This window comes from Brachionichthys hirsutus, chromosome 3 (genome assembly GCF_040956055.1).
Source record: "Brachionichthys hirsutus isolate HB-005 chromosome 3, CSIRO-AGI_Bhir_v1, whole genome shotgun sequence".
NCBI classification, from domain to species: Eukaryota; Metazoa; Chordata; class Actinopteri; order Lophiiformes; family Brachionichthyidae; genus Brachionichthys; species Brachionichthys hirsutus.
The window spans coordinates 13,855,000-13,867,929 of NC_090899.1; positions in this window are offsets into that span (position 1 = coordinate 13,855,000).

Genomic DNA, 12,930 nt, shown 5'->3' on the forward strand with positions numbered 1-12,930 from the left:
TCATGGGAGTGACTGGGTTGTGCTGTTAGCACCATGAGTGAGAGGGGTGTTGCGTTAAAAGACCCCAGCGCGACATCCATGTGCAGTCAAGTTGCCCTGTGTCGCAATAAAGGCACTTGTTGACACAAGCTCAATTCCAGTGTGGTTCTTCGCTCGCTACATTATATTATAATTAGGGGTTTTATCCAAAACATCCAAAATGTTTAAACATGACGAGACTCTTTAATATCCATTTAGCTGCACGTTTAACAGAAGCCTGTTCAAACCCTAGTCCCGGCAGTAAAAGTACAGTTAATTTACCTTTTATAATCCAAAATATTCCCAATAATGTTTGAACCTTAGAGATAATTCTGTGGTTTTATTTTATTGTCATCTGATTGAGTGAGGAAGAAATCGCTGAACTTCACTCAAAGGTACAAAGTACAGAACTCTAAAGAATTATATTGTACATAGATTGATTTTTACTGTCAATTCTTTGTTGTTCAACAATGAAGAAAGGAATTTGCATAATCCCATGCTCTGCTCGGTTTTGACTGAGACACCCCAGGTTATAAATTCAGCGTGTTTTCGAGCGTGACCAGAACATCTGAGAGGGTTGTTTGAATTCACAGAGGTAAAATCTAGATTTGATGTGTACTTTTTCATCATAACCAGCTTGAGTCATGACATTATTCATTTAAGAAAGGGTCTTTGTGTTTCAAATTGGAATGCAAGTGTTTATCAGAAAAATGTGACAGAAAAAGATCACAGATCACACAGAAGGAGATTTTAGAGTTCACGAGTTGGACAAGAAGTTTCAGTGCAGAGCATAAGACAGTAGAGATCAGTGTTTAAGCCCTGGGCTTGGTCTTTAAGGCTCAATGAAGGGATTGGAGGCCACCAACATCCATGCAAGCCTCCGGCCTCATGCCACACCTCCAAAACACGATACAGACGAAACCATGAAGAAGCCATTCAGATGAGAATGGCACACCTCCTAGATCAGCTCCAGCTTTTTTCCCACAAACATATTTTATTATATTTCATCAAATACTGATGCCATAGTAGCCCAGTGTGTAAAACACACTTTTTTAAGAAAATCAACATAAAAATTTGTCACAGTTTGGAAATAACACAGGCATTTAAATAAACATACTAATAGAGGCATGGATCTTCACGGAAACACAGCTTTGAAGTATTTTACTTAAGCATTTACATTTCCTGTTTATCTCTCTTCTCCGCTACATTTACATGCAAATATTGAACCTTCTATCCCACTTCAATTATTTGGCAGCTTACAGGTGAGTAAAAAGTTACTGATTTGATCCATCCATCTTCTGCAAGACCAAAGTCCTTTGGTCACAAGGAGTTTGGAGCCGATACCAGCATGCATGTACCAGGGGGTGAGGCACACACATGCATGTAAAACACTCACTGCTGCGGGCACCAAATACTGCATACTGCATGTTGTACTTTAGTGTGGGAGCCACACGCTGGATCTCACACAGACATCATGGATACAAATTCTACACAGAAAGGTTGCATTCAGAACCAGAACATTCTTGCTGCGATCTTTAGTACAGAATAGCAACACATCATGATGCATTACTATAGATTAAGCTTCCCACTGGTATTTAAAGTAATAAAAATGATCCCATCCTCACTGCAATATTAGACCACGTTAATAGGTGATGTATTAAATATATTCGGAAACAAGCCACTTTTGTACTTTTGCTGGTGTTTTGATGCCAAGATCTTCTTTTTCAATGCAGGAACTTTTCTTGTAGCCGAGTATTTTTAGACTGAAGTACTTTTTTGAGGATCATCTTGTATAGAGTGCTGTTTGGGATCCAATTGTCTTCAGTTTTACTGCCACATTGAAAAGAGAGGCTGCTGATTATGTGAACGTTGCTTGATAGATCTTCAGAGCTAGGCCGAGTGGAATGTCTCCCCTCCTTTGTTTAAACAAAGCTCGAGATAAGATTTAAGGAGAATCCTTAAGGTGATCCAGCTGCCCTCCGCCGAGCGGCGGTTGGCACCGAGCCATAATGAGGACTGAAGGAAAACGGCTCGGAGAACCGTCTCCACAAGGAAAGGCTGCAAATGAATACATTCCCTCTTCCTTTTTCTTGCACCTCAGCCCCTCTGCAGAAGGAGAGTCAGCCAAAGAGAGATGAGAAGAAGAGGAACGACTCGGCTTTAGTTTTGTCACATTCCTTCCTATCATTTTCCAGGTTTCTTTCAGAGTAGCCATCGCTGTTGTTCACCGTTAATCAAGAGCCCCCGTCATTCCACTGGCATTTTCCATTTTGGATTTACATGTGAATTACTTGGAGAGCAAATCATTTAAATGTGTCACATCCATTCCTTACAGCACATTTCGATGATTATTCCATGTTTGAATTTTTGCAATTATTACACGTACCCCGTCTCTTCCCCTTCACTGTGGCAGGAAGAAGCTTTTTTCCTTTTTAATTGCACACAAACTGAAACTGTGCAAAAATAATAATAATATGTCAACTGCCCTACTGCATAAAAGCAGAGCATGCATTTAAATGCATATTGGCACTTGCATGATTGTGTTACATCAAAAGAATGTTTAACATTTGGTTGCATCAATCTGTACATAATTCAAGAAACATGTTTGCAAGAACAACATATTTTAATTTAAAAAATGTGCATTTAATCATCGTTGAGCCTCGTGCTGCACGTTGTCCAGGATAATCCAGAGTGAGGGAGAGAGAGGGAGGAAATAATTAGCCACGAGAAGCGCTTGCGCTAATGAGAGGAGAATTTGACTAGGATACTTACTTGACCCCCCAGTGTCCAAAAAAAAGACTGATTTATAATTATACTCCGCAATGCACCATGAAATTGTTATTGTGGAATACCTTTCTGAAAATGTTATCAAACAATTACTTTAATTTTTCCCTCTGGAAACTGTTGCACATGTCTTCCAAAATGAGATGGCGGAGCAGACTCTCCTGCCTGTCGCCACTGCCGTTCATGCAGATGAGCTTTTTTTTGTGTTGCTGATTTTTATTTCTTTTTTTCCTTCTTCTTTCCCTCCCCAGAGCCTCTGTTCCACGGGATGCTGTAGCAAATAAAATAATACTCTGATAAAACTGAAATATTTTATGACAGAGTGATAATCATTCCCAGCATACGTGCCACTGATACGGGGCTGTTGCATTTGGGGGGAGAAATAATCCTTTTTGTGGGCTTTAAAAAATGAATCTCAGTTGAATCACATCAGAAAAAAAAAAAAGAAAAAATTCAAAGACAGTTCCAAGATGAGCCAACTCCAGGAGAAAATGACCTCCTCGTTTTGGTGATAAAGTTCTAGCCAAAATATGATATCAGCCTGCAACGTGACTCATTAGAAATGTGTGTATGGCGTGGAGGCAGCTCTCCCTATCTGCCTGTGCCTGGCTTGCTGACTGATAAGAGGCAAATGCAAATGTCCCGATAAGAACTGAATGCAAATATTTATGATATGATATTCCCTGGGAATTAGGTGTGGATAAAACAAAGTGTTATTTTCCTGTAATTCTTTCAGGTTTATTAAAATGTCCCCTTTTTTTATTGCTTTCGGAATTTGCATTTCTTTAAAATTGATTGGGCCTGCGTATTATGTTAAGCTATTTGTTTGCCGAGGATGGTAATTAGTTACTGTAATTACAACGATGACAGTTGCTAAATTGTTTTTAAAGCATTACAGTGTGTCTGTGCCAGAAGATTGCTGTACTTATTTTAGGATTTAAGCATTCACTGGAAACACTCCAACTCTAAGGCCAAATTGGGAATTTTTTTGAACTACAAAGCAGACATTTTCTGAGCAAAGACATTTTTGAAAATGTCTGTTAATTTGCGCTAATTGCTGGTTTGACTGTGTTTGTGCAGTTTTTCTCCGATCGGGGACGTGTTACTGATAGGATGTCTAGAGGGATCAAAATAAGCTCGGATAATTTTAATGCATGTTGTTTGTTAGTTTGAATCAGACTTTTAATGTTCTCCGTCACCCAAGAAACAAATTGTTGTTGAAGGCACATTTGTAATTGCGGTTCCCCAGTGCAGCCGAAACGGTCTTTCAAGTTTAGTGAACATGAATTAGCTTGGATGCAGACAGTTTGGTGTTTTAGAGGACATTTTATGTACAAACAGCAAATGTCTGAATCACGTGTGTCAGGTCTGTTAGAGCTGCGTGTGTGTTATGAATAATAAAACATGCAGGGATACAGCAGGACACAAAGCAGACCATAATTATGCATTTTAGTGTAAAATAATTGGTGATTGATCAGAATCTGAAGACAAAACCTGCTGCCGGGTTGGAAGCAGTTGGAGTTACACAACAAAATGTTCTCGATAGAGCAAGTAATTAATTTCAATATCAGCTAGTCTCAGATTCAGATTCAGATTCCTTTCGGAATGGTCTGACATTTAAATACTGAATCTTTCATTATGGTCTATGAAATGTCAAGAATTGTAAAACAAACAAACAAAAGGTGGCATCGTCCCCTTACTTGACCATGTATAGAGGAATAAGAAAACAAATAAATAATAATGACATTAAATAAATTCAATCAGCCCAGTAAGTGAGTCAAAAATATAAATCTTCAAATTCATTATTAACTTACTGCTTCAGATCTAAAGTGCTCTTTAAGATATAGAAGCATATTATGAGAAATGAATTATTGTATCTCAATATCTCTGTCGACAGTGAAGAAATCGATGTGTGTTGACAAAAAAAAAGAAAACTATTGATCGCTCCATTTTGAAATCTACTTGGTTATATTTCTCAAGTACCCCATGAGCAAAGTGTTTGGTTTCCTCCTCATGCTACGGAGGCATAATTGGATTTATTATTAACATAATCGGACAGCGTGCGTCGAGTTTGATATTCCCCTGTGAGCGGTATTGCTCTTTTAAACCTCTAGATTCTAGAAGAACCTCTAGATGGTGAATGTATATCCAAGACCCATGAGCTGCTCCCCCCCCCCCCCCCCCCCACACACTCTAAATTCAAGTTGCATCACAAAAATAAATAATAACAACTTCTTCTTTTTTTATCTAAAATTATTTATTATTTATACGGGGGTTTTCATAAAGATCATCTCTAGTAAAGAAAACCTGTGATATAAACCTTCGCTGTAATGGGCTTTGGAATGGGTGTGGGTGTGTCTCTGCTGGTTTCATATCTCACCCCTCTCTTCTGCTGCTGCTTCCAACCTGTAAAAGGCGATCGTGCCCGGTTGTCAGCGGACGTCGCTGCTGGATCTGTCCGACACGTTTTCCTCTGATAAAGCAGAGGAACATTCAATCCAGCATCTGGTGACAAACAAGAGACACAAGAAGAAGCAAAGGGAGGAGAAGTGATATGGACAAACTAAATGTGTGTGTATGTGTGTGTATTTTACAAAAATGTTGACTTGTTGTTTTTTTTTACATATAACTATAGTGTTGTAAAAAATGGCTTACTTGAGTAAATAAGATGGACGTAAGAAGAAGAAGCGTCTGGTGTTAAACATATTTCTGTATCAAAAAACACAGAAATGTTTTTTTTTAAATGGATAACTTGAGGGTCTAAAGCAGAAATTAGTTGTCAAAGTTAAACAAATTTGGCAAAGTAGACTAAAGTATTTGCCTCCCAAATGTGGTGGCGCGGACGTATAAAACAAGTTCAAATAAGCTACCAGGTTTATTTAAGAATCTAAAATGTTGAATACCTGGTTAAATTCCATTACAGCATCTACAGCAAATTTATTCCCCCTCCCTTTTTTTTATCTTAAAATAAAGCATTGTCTTCCAGTATCTGATTCTGACAGCCTAGTATTAACCAGTTGTAGGAGGAAGTAAACTCACTCTTTGTTGGAGTGAGTTTAAATGTCTTCTGACCTCTGTCACCAAAATCCACAACCCCCAGCCACACCTGAGGGTGGTGATGGTGGTGGGGGGGCAACGACCCTTCACCTTATTGATGCTAATGACTCCTGATGACTTTCAACGGAAACAAGACCGCAAGGGCTTTTTTGAAATGCTCCTCTTAGACAGGATGTTGACTGTACTTGTACTGTAATACATGCTACTGTGTGACTGTACTTGTACCCTAACATTCTATCTAATAAATGTATTCATCATCATGAGTTTTATTGCCTTGGTGGTTTTGGTCCTTTATTTGTTTTCTGCTCCAACAGGAGTTTAAGTATCTGGACTCTCTACCAGTTATTTAGAACTGAAGAAGCTGCTTGGATGAGAAGTGGAACGTCTTCAAACTGAAACCAGTCCAGTTGATTCTTTGTGTTTTTGTGTGAACCGTTGTTTAATTGTGAGGGCTGTGAGGGCAGTGGAGTGGGGTACCCACAATTGACCTAATTTTTAAGAATATAACAACACACTTTAAAAAAAACAGCACACTTTGCCCTCAGCGAGATAAAAACAAAGTAAATATCGTGCCACAAGTCTCAAACGAATTGTTACCTTTTCATTTCCAATCCTTTATTGCATGAAATAAAATATCACCTTCATTGCAAAGATAGAAAAGGCACAGAAAAGCGCTCACCCGTTAACGAGGAGATTCTGTAACGGCATGTTTCTTGTTGCCTGAAGCAAAAGGGAAAGTCGTCCTCAAAGACACAGAGGAAAGGAGCAGAATAAAAAGAGAAGAACATAAAACTGATGCAGCCGCATTGGGTGAACGCAGCTCTGCCAGAGAAACAGCTCAGTAGCGGCGTAACAACAAAAAAAAAACGTGGCCTCGGTGTGCAGGGTCAATTCCCTTGTTGTGCTTCTGTTGCGTAAATACCCAACACACACACACTCACAGAATCCATATTAGATGCAGCTGCTAGTTACTTCTTAATTAACACCTAATGCATCCATAATAATAGAATCACTTTCTCCCCCTTTTGAAATCCCTCTGAAATTAGCAGGATTAAGGAAAGTTAGTTGCTAAATTGGTGTGTGCATCTGTAATTTAATTGCATCTGAGGCCATTAATTAATAAGGTGCCTCTTTTAATAGTTAATGTATAATTGCTCCTAATTAGCAGCCAGTCTTGATAAAGTGTCACCAAAATCAAACGAAAACAATTAGCTTTTTGAGGTAAGTGTCTTTTAAAAGCCTCATTATTAGCACTGGAGGTAATATAGAACAGTTTGAATGATAAAGAAGGCAGTGTAGATTTTAATTTGGATGGGGAGAGAGAGTGGGGGGGACACAGTAGACACCCATAAGGGAATTAGCATGCAGTAATTATGGGATAAGCTCTTTGTAACATGATAAATAATGCACTGAATCTGTCCCCTCCAGTTAGGTTGTCTCCTCTTATTATTGGGGTGGACTTGAATTCTAAATCTTAATAGAGCTTCCTCCTTACTCGAGCAAATTCAGTTACCATTAGCTTCTCATCAGTGTGATGAAGACTATTCTAGGACCAACTAATGTGTCTTTTTTTGACACTGGTTTGAGCAATTGAAGGTCTGTGTCTTTAAATCGTTGCTGCTCTCACTTCTTGTGAAAGCGTTCCATTCCCTGATAAAAAGCAATTGCGTGAAACCCTCATGTTTGGAATCTCCTTTGATCACATGGCGTAAATATAACACGCTACAACTTTGACAACAGGCACAAGTGTTGCCAGTATTTGACGTACATGGCGCAACTGGAAGCGCTTTTGTTTGAACTATGAGACGTACTTCCAGAGAAATAGCACCAAAAACAGCATGTTGGCTCTGTGCTCCTTATCTGCTACAAATCAGGGGGTTGTGGTTTTAGAGGAAATGTACAAGCGGAGTGGTCGCAGCAGCAAAATGGATTGGGTGCGATGTTGAGAAGCATAAACACACATCTGGAGCGCAGAAACCTTAAACACACCAGACTGTTATTTGCAGCGCCATATTACCATGAATACAAACGACAGCATGACCTCAATTCTCAGCGCCGCGTGAGAGGGTGGAGGAAGCCAGTGTTTTAAGTGCTATTCACTCCAACGTGCGTGTTTGGCCTCAGTGTCACTCCTATCATAATGTCAACAATCACACTGTTTGGTATTGAATGGTAGAAAGAATATCCCTTGTTCACAGGCACAGGTCTGTGCTCCACTGCAGAGTAGGTTGCTGATAGGCACTGAGCCTGTTTTAGCCTTTATTTAATGAGGCGTCAGCAGCAGGAAAAAGCCCACAGTCTAATAAACACTTAGCCTGAGAACTCATTTTCACCTTGCTTCATTGTAGGGAGAAGTTCCAATCCACTTGCTAAACAATTACTGCATATTAGCTACTTGTCAGTCAGACCTTTTGGAGACGATACATCTCCATTTATTTCCTCTCTGCACCCCCCCCCCCCCCCTCACCCCCCTCTCCCCAGACAGGCAGAGACGTGCCGGGATTCCACAGGGAGCTGAGGAATATTGCTCTCCGCTAGCGAGGCACCCGGTGGGAATAGGGGTAGAAACTGCACCAGTATGTATCTCATTAGTTCAGTGATGTAATTGGGAGCACTGATAATCCTCCAGGACCGCCACGTCGTGCACCTCGGAAACAAGAGTTAGCGTCGTCAACACGCAGCCCAGTGAGGACTAAGCGGCTAATTGCTGGATGGTAATGTGACGAGTAATGCAAGCCAGAGTCATCTGTGGTACCGAAGAAGAACAATTTATGAATGAAATGTTATGTCGATCAATATTATTCATAAAAGAAGTGCAAAAAAGGAGCGAGTCAATGGTAAAGCGTGACAACGTTTGGGGCTAAGCCACAGAGTGATACTTCAAGCTCTTTACACCAGTGTTTGCCTAGTCCAACAACAACTGCTAACATTCAGCCTCAAGGCTTCCATCAATCTTCTTTCAAACATCAGCAGCAATTCTGTCCGCTGAGGAGAAATGCTCTTGTGATCTTCTTGTATTTAGAATCCACAGGTTTTAGATATCGGCGCGCTGGCGTCTCATGCAGGGTGTACCCCGCCTCACTCCCATACCCAACTGGTGATAGTCTCCAGCAGACCCATGGCACTCAAGGCGGATACGCGGCTGTAGATGATTGAGATCATGGATGGATGGATGGATGGGCCAGACATCCTCAGGACCTGGTGAAGACCAACGTTGACATGAAAGGGTCACGCAGGAGGCCAGAAGTGGGACTCTAATTACCGCTAGTGTTGCTTTATATCTACTAGCTATGCAAAGTGTTTACAGTGTTAATACTGCATGTTTCTTGGCATCTCCTATGCATCAGCATTAATGTTACTTGTTGTTAAATGATCCTCACAAACATTTGGTAAATCGGTAGCTCCTTTAGCCCAACCGCCCTCCACTCATGGCCGTGGGCACCTGCAGACTACACTTGAGTGACATCTCCCAGATCTCCTGCTGCACCTTGGGCTGGGCCTTGTTACGTCTCTATGCTTCCACGGAGACTATTCATTTGGGTGACCCTCTTCAAGCTCCTGCAGCAGCAGCACATAGCCTCGGCATGAGCAGGGGTCTAATCAAGCCAAATTGAAAACACCTGTGTGGGTGTGCAGGGCCTCTGGATAAATACTTTGGACAGTCATCTTTAACCCTGCACTACTTGATCCTGGACCGCCGCACCCACAACTGCTGGTTCCCATTCTGGCCAGCTAATCAGTGAGTAATGTTCAGCGGGAGCTCCCAGTGAATTACAATTAGCCAGCTGGTGGGGGGGATATGGAGTCAGAGGAACCTTGAGCAAACCTTGACCCCAACATTTTACTCAAACATTAACCCTGATCCCGCAGCCATTGTGAGTGGAATCTTAATCCACCTGGCATATTTGACCAAAACTTGTGTTCCCTGTTAGAGCGTATAGCCAAGGTTGTTAATTTCCATTTCACATTGAACATGTTGCAGTTGCATGTCTTTTTTTCCTCGGATAGTGACGTCACAGCTCACGTTTTCAGAGCGTGCCAAGGAGGACGAGCGCCCTTGTTTTATATTATATATATCGCATATATTATTTAAATAAATGTTTTTTAAATGGAAAAAGTGGTTGTCATTCTGATGCTGTGGCAGCTGGGGACAAAATAACGAATTAATTAATTAGTAGTCTACTTTCAAAATCAAGTAATTAGTTAATTAATACATTAATTTTCAATGAAGTAGTTGGTAATCAGATTACTTTGTGTAGATGATGGTTGTGTCAAATGTGAGGCAGTTAAATGTATTGATTGGATCTTTATGCTGCAGCCAGCAGAGCTCACCGACGGCCTGCTGGCTGAGGAGACAGAGTCTTCCACACTTGACCCGCTTCTGAGGTTCATCGCAGGACCTCGACCTCAACCCAACCTGCAGCGGGGACAGAGGAAGACCATACAAAGGTGTCAGTATCATGTAGTGTGACATGCCATGTCCAATAACATGGAGCAACACAACATCATTTAACCTTTACAACACATGTATTGATCCATCTGGCTGCTATCGCACTGCGATCGCATCTAAGGGCTCGGCTCAGCTCAGCTACGGGGCGAGTCACCCCTGTGATATCACTGGGAGACAAAGACATCCAGTCCTCCTGTCCTTGGATCATCCTCTTCCCCCCCACATCACTTTGTCTCTGGAATAGCGAGAAGACGTGTCACTGTTTCCCCTCTTTGGCTAAATATACACCGGGAGGTATGAGATACAATCTTGGCACCATGGAGTAGAATGATTAAGATAAAAACGCCCACACAATCCCTTGATTTTCCAGTGATGCAACGAGAGTCTGCATAATCGCAGCAAGAAAAAACATTTTTATTTCCAGGAAGATATTATTCATAATAGCATAATCAAGTGTGTTTTTAGCTTTATTAATGTATTCACATAACGGGCGTGACTTCAAGGCGTATATTAATTAAACACGCTCATTAATATTCACTGTCTCTACCTATTTAAAGATTTTAATGCATTCTGGATTGAACAAATAAAACAGGAAACACGGAATACTTTGAAGAAGTAGGAAATCACAGCAGTTGAGAGAAGTCGAACGTCCCTTAGGAGACATGCACCCAGATGGATTCACACACACCCAGATGGCCTGAGTCGACACTCTGTTCTAGCGAAAGCTGTTTGCGAACACCTCACCTCATAGACGTTCGACTTGTCAGCTAGGAAACCTGCGGTCAATCCACCATTAACCAATAGTTCAATTATGCAGCTGTTCACCAGCTTCATCTCATAAGACTTGAATTTCAGAAATAACAGAGGCATCCGTCACAAAATAAATTAAATTGTCCATTGATAATTGAATGCTCCCTAAAGCCCGCCCCCAAACAGCAACTGCCCAGTCACACCTTAGCAACCCGGGGAATCCACAGCACACCTGTCAAACTCTGAATTTCCAAACAGGTGTGCACTCAGATATTCAGCATTTCAACAAGTTTCAAATATAATGTCTGAATACTTACCTGCAGCGGTAGAGCTTTACTTCCATGACCGTAGCGCTATTATTTGTGGGATTGCAGATTACATAGTACAATGTTTGGAGTACAAGTAGCACAGCGGCTGTGTTGCAACCGCTTCATCCACTTTGTGTAAGGTGTTAGCTGAGACATTACAACATATGCCAGACCAATCAGGGTCAAGGCCCCATGCTACCTAAAAAGGCTCTAATGTTAGCAAGTTCAACGTCTACCAAATATAAATCAAAATTCCGCAAAGAGAGGGTTTCGAACCCGGTACCTACTCAGCTGATAGCGTTAATGTTGGCCAGCCTAAAACGAGAAGCTGCTCGTACTGCCTCTGTCTGAAATCGATGGCATTCAGAAATTAAAATGAATTTCAAGTATCCTAATTCTACTGGCATTATTACAAACTGCACCATTGTAGATCATAGAGGACAGACATGACTCAGAAAGGGAGGGCTTACACAAAGATCCAATACTGGGGGTTAGATTTTGTGGTTTTTATTGTTCCGTTTTCCTGATGGCTTTATTCACGGGAACAAACGGGCCGTATCTCCCGACGATAGTCAAACCTGTTCCAATTAATAAGAGAAAAGACCAGCGAGGATAATAAAGCAAGATGACAGAGCCCAGACCACAGTTATCAAATTTGCAGTGAATGCTGATAATAGATATGTATGCTAAAGAAAATGGCGCCTTAATAGAGTTTTTAACTGTAGATCTAGAATAGAACGTTGGACATACATTCTAATTGAATACCTGGTTGAAAATGCACCAAGCACACCATTATAAATCATCTGGAATCAGTTTTCTCGAACTCCTCTCTCCCTCCCTGCCACTTTACAAACACAGTGCAAGGCTTTTTCAGCCTCTGATAAGTGTTAATAAATTACCTGAATTTGAAAATTAATGGCTAGCCGCCTGCTTCAGGGAGATATCATTGTGTTTCATGAATATTTTGATTTTGTGATTAGATCAAAATGCTGTGAATTCCTAAACAGCCCCCATGCCCAAGCTCCACTGATCACAAACTCTTCCATTCTTAAAAAAAAGGGGGGGGGATCCATTCCATGCAAATGTGCTGATATGGAATAATTAGAATGAGTTTTGCCAGTATTTTTCTGCAGTAACATTTGCATGACTTTAGATCTCACCCGACTGATCTGCTCCGAGCTGAGGGAAAATGTATGTTTTTGTGTGGCTCCCCCCCCAATTTTTTTTTACCTTGCCAGTGGAGATAATAGCTTATATTGTGATGTTAAAGAGGCTTGTATTTACAAAAAGAAACAAAGGCGAGGCAGTTACCAGTCCTGGAGGACATTGATTAGACTCTTCCTGTCATTTCCTATTCACACGCTGTATCAGTGGCATTCCAGCTCATCTGCTTTTGTACGTGATCGAGATCAAATAGATTTCCAGCCATTGTTACAGCATTTATAGGTACGGGAATGTGAGGAATGGAAAGTGTGAATAGCTGCGCAAACTTTGACTTACTTAATAACATATTATTTGCTTCCTGTCTACACATTAGGTCCGTCAGTCTGTTGCCTGGCTCAG